The sequence below is a fragment of the Halichoeres trimaculatus genome, unplaced genomic scaffold, assembly GCF_033239565.1.
Source record: "Halichoeres trimaculatus isolate MK-OKI-2021-1 unplaced genomic scaffold, fHalTri1.1 fHalTri1_scaffold_16, whole genome shotgun sequence".
In the NCBI taxonomy this organism is placed as follows: Eukaryota; Metazoa; Chordata; class Actinopteri; order Labriformes; family Labridae; genus Halichoeres; species Halichoeres trimaculatus.
In genome coordinates this window covers 3,134,869-3,154,522 of record NW_027437194.1, presented here as the reverse complement: position 1 = coordinate 3,154,522, position 19,654 = coordinate 3,134,869, and positions in this window count along the sequence as shown.

Genomic DNA, 19,654 nt, shown 5'->3' with positions numbered 1-19,654 from the left:
TTTTCCAAAATTTCAAATAAATAAAAAAATAAATAGACAAAATAAAAACTTGATTTTGATAACATATATTGATCATATCACTTAACTCATCATTTTCTTTTTTTTTTTGCTCATATCTTGCCAAGTATAAATTGTTTATACATTAATCTGGCAAGTTAAATGAATCCATCCACACAGAATTAAAATCAGTATTTTCTTCCAGATTAGTCTTTTTGTAGATGTAGTTATCTTCCCAGGGCTGTAAAACTTGAGGTTAGCCACAGGTGCATGGAAAGTTGGTGGGCTGTCGATGTTGTAGGAGGTGAAGTAGAGCGGTGGCAGGCTTTATTGACAGATGGGATGAAGATTTAGTTCAACGAAATGTTAACGCAGGATTTTATTTAGTGTCAGTGCCTTCTTTATTTCAATAATATTTTTTTGGAGCTACAAGCCGCTGAGAAGGAGTCAAAGAGCCACAGGTTGAAGACCCTTGAGCTATCCCGAGCAGATACGATAGCAAACAGATTCCAGATTAAGCTTTTTCCTAAATGAGGGTGAAGCGTGTCTCGACTTTCATTCGCTTTCAGGAACTTGGAGAGTAGCACGGGACGAAGAGCGACGTGAGTTAGCTTTCTGCTAACCAGGTATGTGTCAAATACCTGTGATTAGCTTGTGCTAACATGGCAAGTCTGGTGCATGGCTCTCAAGTCTCTCTCACGTAAAAATACGATGCTACAGGTGGTTGCTGGGCTAGTGAGTGTGTTCATGTCAGAGTTGGATGCTGTGGGTGTGTGCTGCTGCTGGCACTGAGCCAAGGGGGAGGAGCCCAGTTTGAATGTTGTGTTTACAAACAAGTGACCAAAATCCCTACAGACCCTATGTTAAAAACCCTGATATTAAGTCTTAAAAAAAGGGACAGAAACCTCTCATTCTCTCATTCTCTCATTCTCCGTCAACCTGCAAGGTAACAAGGACAACTGCACCGTGAAGATTTGAGCATGTTAAACTTTCAGTTCACGTCTATTTGTGTGGATTATTTTGAATAACAAGGACACTGCTGCAGAAAAGACAAGTTTCAGGCAAGGATGGCAATTTCCTTTTTATCTGTATTTTTTTTTATATCAGACAAAAAGAAAACCATTCAGAAAACAACAACATCCAGATACCCTGAGATTCCTGGTTCATGGAAAATACACCTCTTCACATGGGTTTAGCAATTTAGCAGATTTATATGAAGAGAAATCCAGGAACTTTAGAAGGGATCAACCCTTTATCACATTTTTTATAGATCTATTAATTTGTATGAAGGGGAAAGTATGATTTTATGCACGTCTGGAAGCAGTACGGTGTAAAAACTAAGGCTGTGGGAACATAAACTTGCCTGTGTATTTTCCTTTTAAACACACACTGACACATTTATCAGGAACATGAAGCAGCAATGAAACATTTGCCAAATCTTCTCTGACGGTTCCCAACATCGGATTCTACCTTTGATTGTTCTTTTGGTGTTTGTTTGGTGGATTAGATTATTGAAGTCTGTGAGACAGGACGTAACCTTTGACTTGGTTTTTGGGAAGATCAGCTTGAAGTCGACCTATCACACGGGCCCTGTTCAGAACAGTCCAGTGTATCATTCTGGTTCTTGGAGCAGACACTGATCGACTACTGTAGCAGAGCCCATGTTCACATGTGCTGACAATCAAGCACCTGATTGTCAACACCTGATGGTACCAGGAGCTCGAAACAAGAGTCAAAAACAGCAGTGGTTGAAGGTTTTTAGGGCCTGAAAGAGAAGACAGAACCAATCTGGAACAAAACAGAGACAGGTCAGATCAGAGGCCTGTACTACGAAGCTGGAGATAACTTCCTGGGTAAGTTTCGGGTTTTCCGTACTACGAATGTGGATCCCTTTTTATCCAGACACGTTGCCCCGGTAACTGATGCTGAACGCCAAACCTGGTCCGGAGCAGGTTAAGTTCCAGGATGAGAGCTCACGGGGTGTGACAGACCGCCTGCCGATCAATCAGTTCTCTCGGGTGGGCATGAAAGACCGCTCAGTCACCAATTAGCTCAGCTGGAGTGAAGTCCTCCGGCCCGGGACCGCCCCCTGTCTTTTTGGCCCAACATTTTTTCTTATGGGGGGTATTATGCAGTATCACATCACGCATCACTATACTTGGGTCACGATACGATAACATCACAATATCACAATAGTGTGACATATTGCGGTATTCCACCCAGTTAACTACTTGATTAAAAACAACTTTTCTAATTTAATGTTTTTGAAATAATTTAAGTCAAATGCAGTTTTTCAAACATACACTTAACTTAAAAACATTAAACATTACACTAAACTAATGTTGCAAAGAAATTTATTATGTGAAAGATGTGGTCAGTTGGTGAAACGGGTAAATGTCACTTGGTGTAACCAATGTTACTCATAAAAAATGTATTGCACAAAACATGACTATGATTATTATTTTATCGGTCTACTACACTGTAAAAAATTAAACTTAAAATGATTTAAAACTAACTGACCCAAGAATAGAGAGAAAAAAAAAAGATGTTTAAGATATCATCAAGTTTTTGAATAAACTTTGAAGTTATATTTATTTTAAGGTTTATGGACATTATACAGTGGAGTAGCTTTACGGCGCCATCTACTGCATTGGAAGTGCAGACGACATATTTTACTTCCAACTCAAGTGAAATATATTTTTTCATTTTAACAAAAATATCGATATTTAGAGTTGAAACATTGATTTTTTTTTATCACACATCTGCTACAAAGTAAACTGTGGTGTTGTGTGGTGTGGAAGTAAACTTGTTTTAAAAGGTTGTTAAGTTGAATACTCTCACACCCTTTGTGTTGTGTTGGTTGAGTTAGTTTTAGTCTTTAAAAAAGAAAAAAAAAAAGAAAAGAAAATGTACAACTGACTTTTGCTTGGATAAACCCCAGCTTGCACCCCAGAAATAAATTACAAAAACAAGAATTCCACTAAAAACTAAAAACACTTTCACAGACGTGACTACGGATGGTTTAATACTTTAATCCAGAAAACCTCAGCTTTATTGTTTGAACAGCCATAAATTGAGAGCAAATGTCCCATTCTGAATCCCCAGTGTTTTATTTAAGACCACCATCTGGTCCAAACCTTCAGCCAAAAACCTAAATACCACTCAGCACCATCATATTTACATTGGTGTAAAACAGAGCTGAGATCAGAGCAGCAGGAATCCAGAGCCATTAAGGTCACCTCCCCGCCCGCCGAGCAGTGTGGGAATTCGCCAGCAGACCAATCACCTGGGCTGTTTTCATCTCTGCCCCAAAGCAGCGGCTCTGTCCTTGAGGGATCGATCCACAGTGGCATTGTCGGGTCGGGTCTGCGGCGCCCCCGTCAGCAGGGAATCCAGGCGTTCTTAACAGCAGCGCGTCACATGGTCTCCTACCGGATGGCTCCCCTTCAGATCCAGATCCACCAAAGCTTGGACACATGTGGTCCGAGAAGCTGGCGTCTTAAGCATGACTCAAGTAGATGGGTCTGTCCTCTGTGTGTGTGTGTGTGTGTGTGTGTGTGTGTGTGTGTGTGTGTGTGTGTGTTGATGCAGATAAAGTTTATGACCTTGTTTGTACCTGTGTGATGACAGAAGGCCTCACGTTGGGGAGCTCCTCTGTCACCATGAAACAAAAAGTTTACCCCGTTTGAACTTCAAGGACGAAACCTGAGTGAAGACGACATTTTAATTCTGTCTGCGCTTCCTGTGAACTGAACTCGACTCTAAATAATGTCGCTTCAATCATCTTCTCCCAAATAAAGCCTCATCTGTGTTTTCATCTTTGTAACACCACAACTCCCGTTACAGAGGACGAGGGTCTCCTTTTAGATCCAGACCTGCTTTTGTTAACGCCGCTTTGAGGGATTTATAAGAGATCTTAAAATAGTCTCAGGTTTATATATTTGCCTGTTCATAATCCACAATTTAAAATGACATCATCACTGGTAATTTTTAAATGATAATTCTTTGTATCCATGACAACCACGAAAGTTTATCACTAGCTGTCCTTTTCTGGAAGAAAACGATCAATCGGACTCGTTTTTTGGTAACGGCATCAAAACAAATGATGAATAAACACATTTCTTCGCTAAAAGTAAAGTGGTGCTGCTCTCCAGTCATTTGCTTCCAAAACAAATGCACACAGCAACCCTTGAGAACACTACCAATTCCGGCCACAGGTGTCACTGCAGTCTATGCCAAACTGATCATTTTCACAGCGCCTTGAACTCGCCACCTTCTGGCTGAAAGTCTCACTCACTGTCGTAAAGATGTGACTTGAAACCAGGCGTGCATTTGTTTTGGAATACATTTTCTTTGTTCAAGTCAACTCCGTTACATACCACTGTTGTTTGAAACGCGCCAACAACCAAACATTGTATTAGCCGACTACATGTAGTGCTATCGGCAGCCTGATGCTACAACGTATTGTAGGCTAACGTGACAATAAGCTAACTGTCAGTTCCTGCAGTAGTTTACTAGCCGTCCATATGTAGTGCTATCGGCAGCCTGGTGTTGTGAGACATGTCTGTAATGTGTAACATAAGCACATCCTGGTTATGTCCTGCCAGTCATCTACCAATCAGAGCTAACGTAACCTCACTCTTCACTTTATTGATAGACTCTCAAGTTTAAATCAACATTAGCACAAACAGATTAGCCCTTTTAGCCTTTAGCTCGTGCTCTATCTCTCTCCTGTTTATCTTTCTTCTGCTCTTCTGTCCTTTTTCTGTCTGACAGTTAGGCTCCAGTTTCCACCATCACTACAAAATTAATCATAGAAATCATTTTCAGCAGAGAAAAACAGCTAAACTTCACAGCCCCTTTGGCTAAAGATTAGCCAGCCAGCTAGCAAGAAAAAACAGTAACAGCTCAGCTTCTGAACAGCTTTGTAGAACATAAATTTTCTTTATTTAATGTTTTAATGAGGTATAATCAGCTGCCCTGTCTGTTTTGAAAAGAGGGAAATGTCTCAAGATGATTCTGTTCTGTAAAATCATTTCAGATGACGGACATGAAAATAAATATATATATGTGTGTGTGTTACGTTTGACTCACCCCTCCTCACCCTCTTCCCGGAAAAGACCCACAGACCGTTGAGCAATGGGACATTTTTTTTCCAGCTCCTGTTCAAACATCTTTTTGTGTTTAATCGTGAGAGATTGAAAGGATTAAACAGGAGATTACGTATGGCGGGATTACACTGACCCCGTTATCGGGTGGCCTCTGCGGTGGGATGGTGGGAGAGAGGTGGAGGAGGGAGAGGACCACGGGACCTGTCGGGTGGAGGAGGGTGGATCACTGACGCTGAGAGGAAGAGATGGTTGGGAGGAGGAGCTGGGATCAGGGATTTGGGAGATAATTGTGTGGGATCAGAGGTGTGTGAAGAATAGAAAAGATGGCGGGGGTAACAAAGTGAAAACCTATGAAGGGTGGAGGCATACGGAGAGAATGGGAGTTAAATAAAAGGCAGAAAGTGCTTTTAAGGAATGTGTCGAGCACAAAAGGTTTCAGAGACTTTCATGTTCATCTTTCCTGTTTTGAATGTCAGGGTGGACCGAACTGACTTTCGCAGGCCTGGCATGATGTTCAGAATATTCACTTTTCTTGACTTATTAAATCTGATTTAAATTCTGATATTTGAATCGTTTAAATGCAGCCAAAAATGTTTACAGTTCTTTTAAAGGTAAAGGAATTTCTGTCAATTGTTGGTAAACTCAACAGTCAAACTGGGCTCCTCCTCCTTGGCTCAGTGCCAGCAGCAGCACACACCCACAGCCATCACGTTTCTATGTGGGAGAGACTTGGCATGTTAGCACGAGCTAATCACAGGTATTTGACACATACCTGGTTAGCAGAAAGCTAACTCATGTCGCTCTTTATCCTGTGCTGCTCTCCAAGTTCCTGAAAGTGAGTGAAAGTCGAGCAAAGCTTCATCCTTGTTTAGGAAAAAGCCTTATCTGGTGTTTGGTTGTTTTTCTGAACTTTTGTTACTTAACTTTTACTATGAAGAAACATTTTTTAACTTTTGCTTTTATTGGAGATTTTAGCTAAGCGTGTTAAATCGTCAAACTGCTGCTTTTATTTAATTTTAATTTTGTTTTTAATTTTTTCTTTGACAGTATCATGGTTAGTATTTTAAATCCTTTTAAATCTTTTATCTTTTTATTTGTTTTGATTGTTTTGATGTTTTAATGTTTTTATTTTTACAGATTTTTTTCTTTTTCTTTATTTGGTGGTGGTTCTTAGCCTTTTATATATTTCTAAATATTTTCTGACATTTCTCTTTTAGCTCCTTTTTATTTTTTCTCTTCTATTTCTCTTTACTGGTTGTTTTTATGATGTAAAGCACTTTGTAACTCTGTTTTAAAAAGTGCGATGTAAATTAAGTTTAGTATTATTATAATAGTTATTATTTTTATCATCATTATTATTGATGTTATTAATATTATCATTATTATTGATTATAATAATAATAATAATAATTATTATTATTATTATTATTATTATTATTATTATTATTATTATAATAATAAAATAATTTCTTATCATTATTATTATTATTATTATTATTATTATTATTATTATTATTATTATTTAAATTTAAATTTAAATTTAAATTTTAACCTAAAATTACAAAAAAACAATGACATATTATTTTTGCTGTGAAGGTAAGGTCAATTTCGTAGCTCTGGAATGACTTGCATCCAGATAAAATGCAAAGAATGTTTTTAAAAAAAAAATACAATTAAATAAAATAAAATAAAAATCTTGCTTGGCCTGAAGTGAGGTTGCCACAAAAACTGCTCCCCCTGGTGGCTAGCTGCAGTATGGGGGGAAAAAAAAATCCATCTCCCCAGTCATTCCAGATGGGCTGTGGTCAAACTTTAAAAAATTAATACACCTGGTAGAAATGTTTACCACGCCTAATTGTGGCAGGGATTTGAAGATATTGTTGGGGGTAATTTTGGCTTTAAAACTCTACAATGGGAAAAGGCGGAGCCACGCTGTCCACTCTATGTACAAGCTATGGTAAGCTGACGTGAAAAGGCTCCTTTTGTCGTAAAGGTAGCAGACCCCTGAGTTTGCCAATTGCTGGTACTTTCAGCATCATTATTTTAAAATTTTATTTTTCTGAAGAGGCAGATCTCAAATCTAGTTTCCATAGAAAAAAGCGACCTCTCTTTTACACATATCCAATTTGTGAAAATGGAGTTTTCCATATCGTATCTACTTATTGTGTCTAATTATCACTTTGAGTATGTGTCACTATTCAGTGCAAATGTAACGACAACTTGTCAGCCACTCACAACTTTTTGTTTTCCAGCTCAAATGTCTAAAAATAGCATGAATCAGAAGCTTTGGGGCAGTTGGTGAACGTTTGCATCCTTTTATCACCACCCCAAAGGGTAATGAAAAAAGACGTTCACACTCTGACGTTCTCACGTAAGCAATCGCACATGCACTGACACTTACACACACACACGCACATAAACACATGAACACACACAGGGTGGCTTATTACAAACCCACGTCCCATATTGAGGGATTTATTCGTCAGATTCTGTGTCATCTCTGCTTATCCCATGTTTCATTCATTTATAAAAGACAGTTTCCATTCTGCTGGAAGCCACGGAGGAGTCATTATGAGTCTGTTTAGAGTGGGACAATGACGGACCAGAGATTATCAAATTTTTATTTTTTGAAACCATTTGAGAGTCAACTTTGCCGTGTGCTTTGGATGGTTGTCCTGCTGGAAGGTCCAGCCACGTCTCATCTTCATCATCCTGGTGGATGGCAGCAGATTCAGATCAAGAATTTCCCCATACATGGCTCCATTCATTGCTCCGTCAGTTAGATGAAGTTTGCCAACACCATGAGATGAGAAACAACCCCATGCCATGATGCTTCCACCTCCAAACTTCACTGTTGGTGTAGTGTTTTTGGCTGATGTGCAGTGCCATTTCTCCTCCAAACATGGTCTGTAGTATGACAGCCCAAAAGTTCAGTTTTGGTCTCATCTGACCAGACAACATTCTCCCAGTATTCTACAGGCTTGTCAAGATGCTGTTTAGCTAACTTTAAACCAGCTTCAACATGCCTTTTCTTGAGGAATGGAGTCTTGCGGGCTGAGTGTCCATAGAGGCCATGGTGGTGGAGTGCATTGCCTATTGTTTTCTCTGTAACAAATATATCTGCTGCCTCCACTTTCAGGGTGGTCCTTGGCTCGTTGAGTACTCTTCTGACTATCTTTCTGACTCTCTGGTCAGAAATCTTCAAGGAGCTCCTGTGCGTGGCCTGTTGATGGTAAGGTGGTGCTTCTTCCACTTGTGAATAATGGCCCCAACGGTGCTGACTGGAATATTCAGGTGCTTTGATATAAGTCTGTAACCAGTTCCATTCTGATGCTGAGCAACAATCAGGTTGTGAATGTTTTCAGAGAGCTCTTTGCCTTTACCCATCATGAGGTGTGTGCTATTTAACTGCTTGGTGAAAAAACACCTTTTTTTATAGGACCATCAATTTGCTCTAGCCCAGCTGATGTTGGTTTGCACTAATTGGAAGTTGAAGTAATAATTACTGACAGATTTCAGGTGGTATGGTGCATTTCCTTGCCAAAGTATACAGCCTTTCCATGGTGTGTTCAATACTTTTTTCCTGTGTTATCGTACTTAATTCACCATAATCATTATTTATGGACCTGAACGTTGTGATTTCTTTTCATGTGTGGATTATTTGAGTTAATACCAATGTCTGGGAGAAATTTGGTTTGAATTGCAGCTTTGGAAATAAATGTGATGTGATATCGACCTCCACTCTGCTGCATCATTCACTTTCATTAGCAACGTTCTGTTAATTGATTCAGTTTTTCAATTGTTGTGAATTTTATCATTTGACGTTTTCTAACTGTAAGAAAAATCTCTGCTGACTTATTTAAGGCGGCTGTAAAACCACAGGTCTACCAGCGAGGAGGATGAGGATGCAGAGCACAGAGCGATGGCAGACTGACAGGCTCTTCTTCTGCATCCACATCCTGTCCTCCCTGTTTACTCCAGAGGCTCTCTTTTGCATTGGCTACAATACCTTGATGTCACCCATCGATTGTCAGCAGTTAGAGAGACGTGCGCGATGCCCTGATTAGCATACAATTAGGACTGACCTGCTGCCCCTGGGACCGGACGGAGCGAGGGATGGATGGAGGGAAGGATGGAGGGATGGAGGTAGGAGCATCCTGACACAGTGGCTTGGCTTTCTGCTGACATGAGCAGGACAGTGGTGGGGTCTCAGAGGGCGCTGCGGGCCAAGGTGTGCCAAACCTGTATTGACATCTGGGAGAGGTGTCTCGGCCACGCTGACGGACGCCACTATTAGGTTTAATGACCGTGCCATCCGGGGGAAGGTGTATTAATGCGTGTGTCAGTGTGTGTGTGGAGGCGAGGAGCTGCATGAAGTTGGAAAGTGAATGAGTTCTTCTTCAAACTGTGACACTGATCAGAAAAACACATTTCTGATTATCTCACAGCTTCATCAACCTCCCTGTTAGTTATCGTCGTGTTGAATGACTAAAAATGAAAACTGCGATCGCTCTGACAGACAATACAACAGCAGAGTGACTCACAACGAGCACAAATGTTCGCTTTGTCATCAGCGCTCTCATTGTCACTGATTACACTTTGATAATGATGACGTCACTTCTAAATCTGAGCCGAACAATGGTTTGTTTTCATTTTCTAACGATATAAATTCAGGTTTGTCAGCCTTCTCAGGACATCAAGCTCAGTAATTCTCTGTAAATTTGCTTTATTCAGGGCTAAAGTTTTGCTTTTGGAGTTTTCATGTTCTCATTATTCATGCAACCACACTTGAATCATGAATATCCTGTCTGAATTTTCATTTCTTGGGAGATAATGTATTTGAAATTTAGTCTCATAGAGTTTGGTGACGTCTTTTCAAGAAAGACCTCTCCAATAATAGCAGTAATGTTCAATTTTATGCTTAAATTGGATGGTATGGGGCTGTTCTTAGTAAGGCTGGATGATAACCGCAAAAACTGATATTGCAACATTTTTAAACTTAATAATACAGGGAATGATACAAGCATACAGGCAGTGGCTTTAGAAATTTGTCTTCTTTCCAATATCGAAAAAATATATTGTGCAGCCCTAGGTCTTTGTTGGTTTTTCTCATAGACTGTAAAAAAAAATAAAAATAAAATAAAAAAATAAAAAAAGAACAACTTCTTGCTTTGCTTCAAGTGATGTTGCCACAAAAACTGCTCCCCCTGGTGGCTGGCAGCAGTATAGGTCAAAAAATCCATCTCCCCAGTCAGTCCAGATGGGCTGTGGTTAAACTTTAAAAAATTAATACACCTCATAGAAATGTTTCTCACGTCTGATTGTTGTGGTGATTTGAAGATATCATTTGGCTGCCTTGTATTCAAGTCCTCTTTTTTTTCTGAAAAGTTTTTTTTTCATTAGTTATACGAGGTTAAAAAACGACCCCCCCACCCCCTTTGGAAACCGACAGACAAGGTTTCAAAATATGCAAAGAAATGTCAACTTTCAGAGAGAATTATCTAACTTCTACTCACTCTTCAATAATTGTTACATTTGTTTAGAACAGGAAGTTATAAACAAACAAAAGCCAGACTCACACAAAGGAGAAGGAATTTCAGGGCTCTGTCAGTCAAGGTGGGACATGTCTTCCTTAAATGTACCCAGTAGATAAACAGGGAAATAGCATTAAACTTCAGTCAGTTTTTTTAGATAGTTTTATAACAGGCGCAAACCGCCAGGTCCATGGTCCATGTCATGACATTATCATGCCACAGGTGCGGTTGGGTACAATCGGAAACTTGATTATGGTAAGACTAATGGTTAAAAAATGATCAAAATAAATGAATTAAAAAGTAATAATATAGAATAATAATGATAATAATAATAATAATAATAATAATAATAATAATAATAATAATAATAATAAAAGTTTATTTTTGTGTGTGTGTGAATGTGCATGGTAAGACTGAGTTGTGGTATTGCCAGTTGTTTGATTCTAATTTATTTATTTGTCCTCAAATTCTGAATTATCTCAAGTTTTACATTAGCTCATGTGTTCTTTGTAGGTTGCGCAGTAAGTGTATTAACCAATCATGTTCCTGGATTCAGTGTGAATCAGGAAATGTGTGCAAGACGGGGCAGTTGATAACCTGAGACCAGAAAATCTCAGTTACAGAGAAGCTGAAGCTTAGAGGTCAACACGTGGAGTTACTGAACTTAAACTCTGAAGCCAAGAGTTCTAACTGAACTTCTACGTTGCCAACTAGTCTGATTTGGTGCACACTCATCTATTGGTATGTCTGTTGTTGTACCTATGAGGTAATGAATGAATCGATGGGTAAAGCTAATGCTAACAAAAGTTTGGCTACCATGTGTGAGTGTAAGAGTGAATGAGCAACTATCTGCGTAGTACGTAATGTGGGGCTAAAAAGTTTGAAAAAGAAAGATGGACCTGCACACTGTCCTCACCTCCTTCTCCTCACCTTGTGGGAAGACATCCGGCCTTGCACCAGTTAGCATTGACATGCTACAGGCTGCTAACAGCTGATTTCACATGTAAACAATCCAGCCATGGTTACATGTAGGATCTCCAGACAAACACAGGAGGAAAAAAAAGTTGAAACATCATTGAAGACACAAAATGTCATCATGCTGAACTGAAACTTGAGAATCTGACGATTATGGCACTTTATGTGTTGTATGTTCAAGACAAATGGTTATATAAATTTGAAAATTGAATTTTTTTAGTTTAATAAAACTATAAAAGTTGAGCTGTTTTAAAACTTTTGACAGGTAGTGATGGTTAGAAGTGTTACAGAATCATCAAAAACTGTGTTTTTTCTCTGGAGTTAGCCTGTCGCCTGCGTCAGTTGAGCTGACTGTCGTGTCTTCATCATGCTAACATCCTCATTGTGTGTCCAGTATTGCTTATGTTAGCATTTGGCCGCCAGCTGCAGACACTTCATCTGGTTGAAGAAGACTCACATTATCTAAAACAGATTCTGCTAATTGAATTCTTGAGGGAGCTCAACGATTGAAACGTCTCATGGAGGAGGAAGGCGTTGGTGTCTTTGTTTCATCGTAACGGCAAAAAGAAAAAACTTCAGTTTTCAGAGGAAGTAACTTTGACCTTTCTCTTCTTTCTTTTTTTTATTCTTCTCTCCCGACGCACCCACAGGCTCCACAGGCCCCACAGGCTCCACAGGCCCCACGGTCCGGTTTCTTCTGCCGCCGCAGCAGCTAAAGCCGTAATCAGAAGTGCGTATCAATACTATCGAACCCACAGATCCCTCTGCGTCTCGTGGCGTTTGTTCTGATGCATTGACGCGATATTGACGGAAACGGGACGGCCAGCGGTGACAAATTAAAATGTCAGCCGTGGCAAAGGTGAGCCTCGCCTCTCCTCTCTGCGCCGCGTCCTTAAGGTGGGGTGACAGGCCATCAGCCCAACGATTCCTGATAAAACGCTGACACCTCAGTCTCCACACACACACACACACACACACACACACACACACAGAGCAACAAGGGCGACAAGGGGAGATGCATATTGAGAGGAAACCAGGCTGATAAACCGTGACACACTGGTTTAATAGAAGCTTTAATGGCGCTCCGTTACAGAAAACGACCGATCATTTATTTACCCACTTCTATACATCTTTATAAAATATGATCACGGACTGCAGACGAATGCAAATGACATAAATGAGACTTCCAGGAATTAGAGAAATGATAATGAGGTGTCATTTGGCGTGAGGAGGCTCGGTGCACACTGATTTCTTGCAGCGTGTTTGGAGGAGGGAGATGAAACGGAGACAGAGTGACGGAGGACACGAGCGCTCGGCATGCTGTCAACATTTAAATATCATCAGGACTCTGTGTGTGTGTGTGTGTGTGTGTGTGTGTGTGTGCTCCCACCCATCTGCCCACACACACACACACACACAGTATATGATATCGACTTAAAAATCAAATAAAGAAATCAAGCTTCGCAGGAACCTCGTCACCTTTCTTCTGGCGCCGTGACGACTCTGACAGTCGAGCTGGACTTAATTGTACTTAAAAATCTTCCCCTCGCGTTAATCCGTCACTGCCACTCGCCGGATGCTCCAGCTGTTCCTCTTTGCGTCTAATGGCGCCGAGTTGTTGATGTGCATTGCTCTGACAGCCGAGTGTCCACCCAGCCTCCAGAGACCCCTCATCAGCCAACCAGGGTCAAGGACTGCCCCTGATTGACAGCTCTGTTTGACTTAGATCTACATTAAGTCTTTGTGTTTACACGCCGTGCATCCCAACTTTTCAGGGAGTAATGAGCGCGGACGGACAGGGCGGCGTCTGACTCCTCCGATGGCCTGCTGCTGTAAGTAATGGATGCTCTCTGCTGCAATATTCAGCCTGCTATCGAGCCATCCTGGACTGACCCGCGCCGGCTCCTCTCTGCTCCTGTGCAGCCTGGATGCAGCCGTCTAATTTATGCAGGAGCACGCCGTTAGCACGCGCTGTGAGTAACAGTCATGTGCAGAAACAGTCCAACAGCGCCTGTAAAGTGAGACGAGCACATCCATTCTTTGCAAACAGCTCAGTAAGATGATGCCTCTGCATCAGGGATGAAATCATGAGCAGACAAAGCCGAGGAGGTCAGCTCCTCGGCTCCTCCTGCCACCTCCTCCTCCTCCTCTGACGGACAAACAACATCTCAGAGTTTGTTTCGTCCTCTGCTGAAAGCTGCTGTCACTGAAAGTTTCATACACACGACTCAATAAAATAAATATCTCATTTTTCGACATCCCTGGTGCCAAGTTTACTTTGTGCAACGCTGGGAGTTTTTGTGTGTGCACGCGAGAAAACAAACTTTCAAAGTCGCTTTTTCTGTAATTTGTACGACTAACGAGAGTGTCACGCTAATCCAAAGCTAAACATTTGACCAAGAGACTCCTGCTTGTTCTCACAGAGGGGAATCTTTTTATGAAGTGTTGTTTGTAGAATACGTGGAAACAATTTTTTTTAGCTAAAATATCCCCTTTGTTCTTTGGGAAAGTTGGATTTTGGATTGAAGCTCGGGATAAGTCCCACCCACCATCAAAAACTCAAATCTTAACTCAACTCTCTTAATAAGGAGGGTGCGTGTTTCTAGTTTATCTGTCCTGTGCTGCTGTGGAAAGTCAGAAAAGGGATCTGCTCCTTTGCAGATGTATACAACTCATCCCCCAAAATGCACTCTTTATATTTTTTATAAAAATCACCTTACCATAGTAGCATCAGGTTGTCTAATTTGATCCGTTACTCATGTTTTGCAGAGCTTTCTGACCCAAAATGGTCGCGTTTTACCCCCAACCTTTGTGCCACACTTCAGTCTGTCTTGGTCTTGAGACGACTTTTCCATGGTCTCTGTCTTGTCTTGGTCTAGGGCCTCTCAGTCTCAATGGGTTTCAGAAGGATATGTAGCCTACAATATCCAGGAAATTTCTACCAGACATTGGTATTAACTCAAATAATCCACACATGAAAAGAAATCACAACGTTCAGGTCCATAAATAATGATTATGGTGAATTAAGTACGATAACACAGGAAAAAAGTATTGAACACACCATGGAAAGGCTGTATACTTTGGACAGGAAATGCACCATACCACCTGAAATCTGTCAGTAATTATTACTTGAACTTCCAATTAGTGCAAACCAACATCAGCTGGGCTAGAGCAAATTGATGGTCCTTTAAAAAAGGTGTTTTTTTCACCAAGCAGTTAAATACCACACACCTCATGATGGGTAAAGGCAAAGAGCTCTCTGAAGACATTCACAACCTGATTGTTGCTCAGCATCAGAATGGAACTGGTTACAGACTTATATCAAAGCACCTGAATATTCCAGTCAGCACCGTTGGGGCCATTATTCACAAGTGGAAGAAGCACCACCTTAGCATCAACAGGCCACGCACAGGAGCTCCTTGAAGATTTCTGACCAGGGAGTCAGAAAGATAGTCAGAAGAGGACTCAACGAGCCAAGGACCACCCTGAAAGTGCTCCAGAAAGACTTGGAGGCAGCAGGTACAATTGTTACAGAGAAAACAATAGGCAATGCACTCCACCACCATGGCTTCTATAGACGCTCAGCCCACAAGACTCCATTCCTGAAGAAAAGGCATGTTGAAGCTGGTTTAAAGTTTGCTAAACAGCATCTTGACAAGCCTGTAGAATACTGGGAGAATGTTGTCTGGTCAGATGAGACCAAAACTGAACTTTTGGGCTGTCATACTACAGACCATGTTTGGAGGAGAAATGGCTCTGCACATCAGCCAAAAAACACTACACCAACAGTGAAGTTTGGAGGTGGAAGCATCATGGCATGGGGTTGTTTCTCATCTCATGGTGTTCGCAAACTTCATATAACTGACGGAGCAATGAATGGAGCCATGTATGGGGAAATTCTTGATCTGAATCTGCTGCCATCCACCAGGATGATGAAGATGAGACGTGGCTGGACCTTCCAGCAGGACAACCATCCAAAGCACACGGCAAAGTTGACTCTCAAATGGTTTCAGAAAAAGAAAATCAATCTGGATCTCTGAGCTCTGGAGATGAAGCTGAATAATGGTTTCTTTAACGGTGAGCGACATGGATTCACACAAACATTCCCAGCAGATAATTTGCCGTTTCCTGCGCTTAGTGGGACCATCTCCTTCATGTTACATCAAAGCAGATCTGCTCTGCTCCCTCCTTCCTTCATCTCCATCATTTCTCATGTATCTCCGTCTCTCTCTCTTTGTCTCGTCTTCGTTATCTCTCTCGTCTGCTTTTCGTTTTGCCCTCCACCTGCGTTTTCCCTGATGCCGTCCTGGTGACGGAGCCGAGGCCCAGACTCTGTGGCTCTCAGGGTTCCAGATGGTCTGGCTGGCAGAGGGTTCAGATCTGACCCTCAGAGGCAGCTGATCCTGTCCTACCTGAAACCTCCAGGGGGTCCAGGAGGGAGCAGGTTTCCCGAGAGAGGCAGAGGACAGGAGAGGATTACATAACCACCCGACCTGTCATTGACCGCCTCTCGAAGCGGCGTTTGAAGCACACACACACTCTGCTTTCACTCAAGCGCCGCGTAACTAATAAAAGAAGGAGTCCAACAGCCGAGGAAGGAGGAGAAACAGACAGATCATATTACAGAGAGGGAGAAGTGAAGACAATGAGGGGGGGAGAAGGGTGAGGAAGACGCAGCGAGGCATGGATGACAGCTTGTGACGCCACATTAGTCATCGTGCGAGAAGACAGAGGTGTCTGCGCGGCCTCTTTAGCGCCGTCTCCTCCAAAGCCTGACCAGTTGTGTGTCCCGGCGATGCTGCGTGTGTTTAGACAGCGGCTGCAGCAGTGTTGATGGAAACACACACACACACACACACACACACACTCACACGAGGAGGGGGGAGGCAGGAGGGCAGTGCTAATTGGGACAGAAGATCAGGGTCAGGAAGAAAGGAGGCGAAGGCAGCGAGGAGTGGAGGAGAGACGGGGAGTCCTCCAGCCCCTCCGGTGGTTCGCTCTGCTTAATGATGCGTCTCTCTTCGTAATTAGCAGACGGTAATTAACGCTCGGATCACCTGGGTCTCTGTGGGTCACGTTCCCCTCCCTCCCTCCACTCCAAACAAGCTCCAGTCGCCTCCCTGCAGAGCTCCCAGCAGCCCCTGCGGCTGCAACGCGGCTAAGAAAAGCACTCCCCACATATGGGGCGCACGTTGTATGGATTTATCTATGGCTCCGTCTGAACCAGCTTGTGTTTATTTTCCTTCTACTTCCTGCCTGTGTGTGTGAGTGTGTGTGTGTGAGTGTGTGTGTGTGTGTTCATTTTTAGGGACCCAGCCTGTGTTTTGTACACACGCTCTGCCAGGCTGTGTTAGAGCGGGCCGCACCTCCAGGCGAGGTTTAAATATTAAGACGTGAGCGGTGGCTCCACATGCATATTTTAACGCTGGCCTTGTGTGGATGCAGAAAGTGGCACAGTCGTGGTCATTGGACGTGTGCAAAACTTCACAACTTACTCATCACGTCTCTATGGAAGCCCAACTCTGACAGTTAGATAAAAAAGACAAAGCAAGTCAAAATTATGAGATGGTGAGATCTTAACTATGAGATAAAAAGTCATAATCATGAAAAAAAAAAGTTATAATGATGAGATAAAAAAGACATAATCATGGCACAATAAAGACATGATTTTAAGATAAATAGTCATAAATATAAAATAAAAGTTGAAAATATGGGATTAAAAAGTCGTAATGATGAGATACAAGGTCATTAATATGAGACAAAAAATAATGAGATAGAAAACTTGTTATTATAAAAAGTTGAAAAAAAAGCCATTAAAAGTCAAAATTTGCGATAAAAGTCAACAGTCAGAAGAAAAGTCATAATTATGAGATGAAAAGTCAAATCAAGAGATATAAAGTCCAAATTATGAAATAAAAAAGTCAAAATGATAGGAAAAAATTTGAAAGTATGTGATTAAAAGTTGTAATGACAAGATAAAAGGTCAAAAATATAAGACACAAACTTGAAATATTGAGAAATAAAACTTGAAATAATGAGATACAAAGTTATAATTATGAGATAAAAATGTGAAATTATGAAATAAAAAGTCCAAATTTGAGATAAAAGTCAACAGCGTGAAAAAAAAGTATTTATGAATGAGATATAAACTCAAAATTGTGAGATTAAAAGGTCAAATGCGATAATAAGATAGTAAGTTATGAGATGAAAGTCAAAATTATGAGATAAAATGTCATGATGATGAAATAATAGAGTCATAAATCTAAGATGAGATTTAAGTTTATGAGATAAAAGTTAAAAATATGAGATTTAATATGTCAAAATTCTGAGAAAAAAAGTCAAAATTAATTAAAATGTAAGTGAACACAAATGAGATGATAAGATAGTAAGTTACGAGTTGAAAGTCAAAATTATGTGATAAAATCTCATGATGATAAAATAATCATAAATCTGAGATAAAAAATTTAATTTCTGAGATAAAAGTTCAAAATATGAGATTTAAAAAGTCAAAATTACAAGATGAAAAGTCAAAATCGTGAAAAATAAAAAGTTGAAGCTATGAGATGAAAAGTCAAAATTGATGGATAAAAAGTCATAATGATGAAATAATAAAGTCTTAATTCTGAGATAAAAAGTGAAAATTATAAGACAAAAAGTCAAAATTTAAGATAAAAAAGTCATAATTATGAGATCAAAAAGTCAAATGAGATAATAAGTGGAAATGATGAGATAAAAAGTTATAAATGTCAGATTTGACTTGAAGTTACAAGATTAAAAAGTCAAAATTATGAGATAAAAAGTCAATTGAGATAATACTTTGAAATGATGAGCTAAAGCCTAATTTAATTTATGAGATTAAAAAGTCAAAATTATGAGATGAAAAATCAAAATGTAAAATTAAAGGGCATAAATATTAGACAAAAACCTGAAATAATGAGAGAAAAGGTCAAAATTATGAGATTAAAGATAAAAACTTGAAATCAAAAGATAAAAAGTCATAATTATGAAATAAAACTCAAAATGATGAGATTAAAAAATCATAACTATTATGTAAATTGTTGAAATTATGTTATTATGAAGTCATATTTATGAGATAAAAAGTCAAAATTTTGAGATTTGAGTTGCAACTCTTATCTCATTGTTACTTTTTTTTTCTCCACATGTCAGTGATCGGATAGATCACACACTCATCAAACCACACACTGGAGGATAAACACACACAGATGGTGGACACATTAAGCCTCGTAGACCGTTTGATGACCGATCATGAAAAATGGACCAAGTGAGACTTTAATCGGAGACAAACCCGCTTCCATCTCCTGCTCTGCACCCTGGGACTTGGTCATGTTGAGTTTTGGTCCCCCAGGGGGTCTGCGACGGCCCGCGGGACGATCACTTTCTTATTAATTGAATTTTAAAGTGACCTTGTGTTGTTATTGATCGTCATTTGATGGAACACACGCAGAGAGGGGGAGACTACACACACACACACACACACACACACACACGCATCCGTCCGTCCTGCAGTGTGCATCCTTCAAAAGCTCAAGGTTAGCGCGGCGGCAGCAGCAAAGTAAGCAGTGAGAGCAAAGAGTGCTGGGTGGTGTGGAATATTTGTCAGAGTTGTGCGATGATGGCTGAAGTTGGGGCGTTGTGCTGAGACGTGCAATAAAGACAGGGAGAGACAAGACGAGGAGGAGGAAGAGGAGGAGGAGGAGGAGGAGGAGGGATAGAGGGTGAGTGTGGAGGAGCAGAGTGTAAAGGAGAAAAGGGAAGAAAGTGTGTTTTTGTGTGAGGGAACAACCAGGTGTGAGTGAGAAACTCTCCTCTGACCTATTTCTCAAAGAGTTCAGCTCCTGCTTCCCCTCTCGCAGCTCCCTCTTCTGGTGCAAACCTAGAAATACACCCTTAACTCCATCTATTAAGTGTTTTCATTCCTCATTAGTTGCAATAAAAGTCAGCTTTTAACAAATTGCCTTCGCCTGAACACACTCATCCATCACTTTGGCCTGTTAACAACAGCTGTCAGAGCGAATT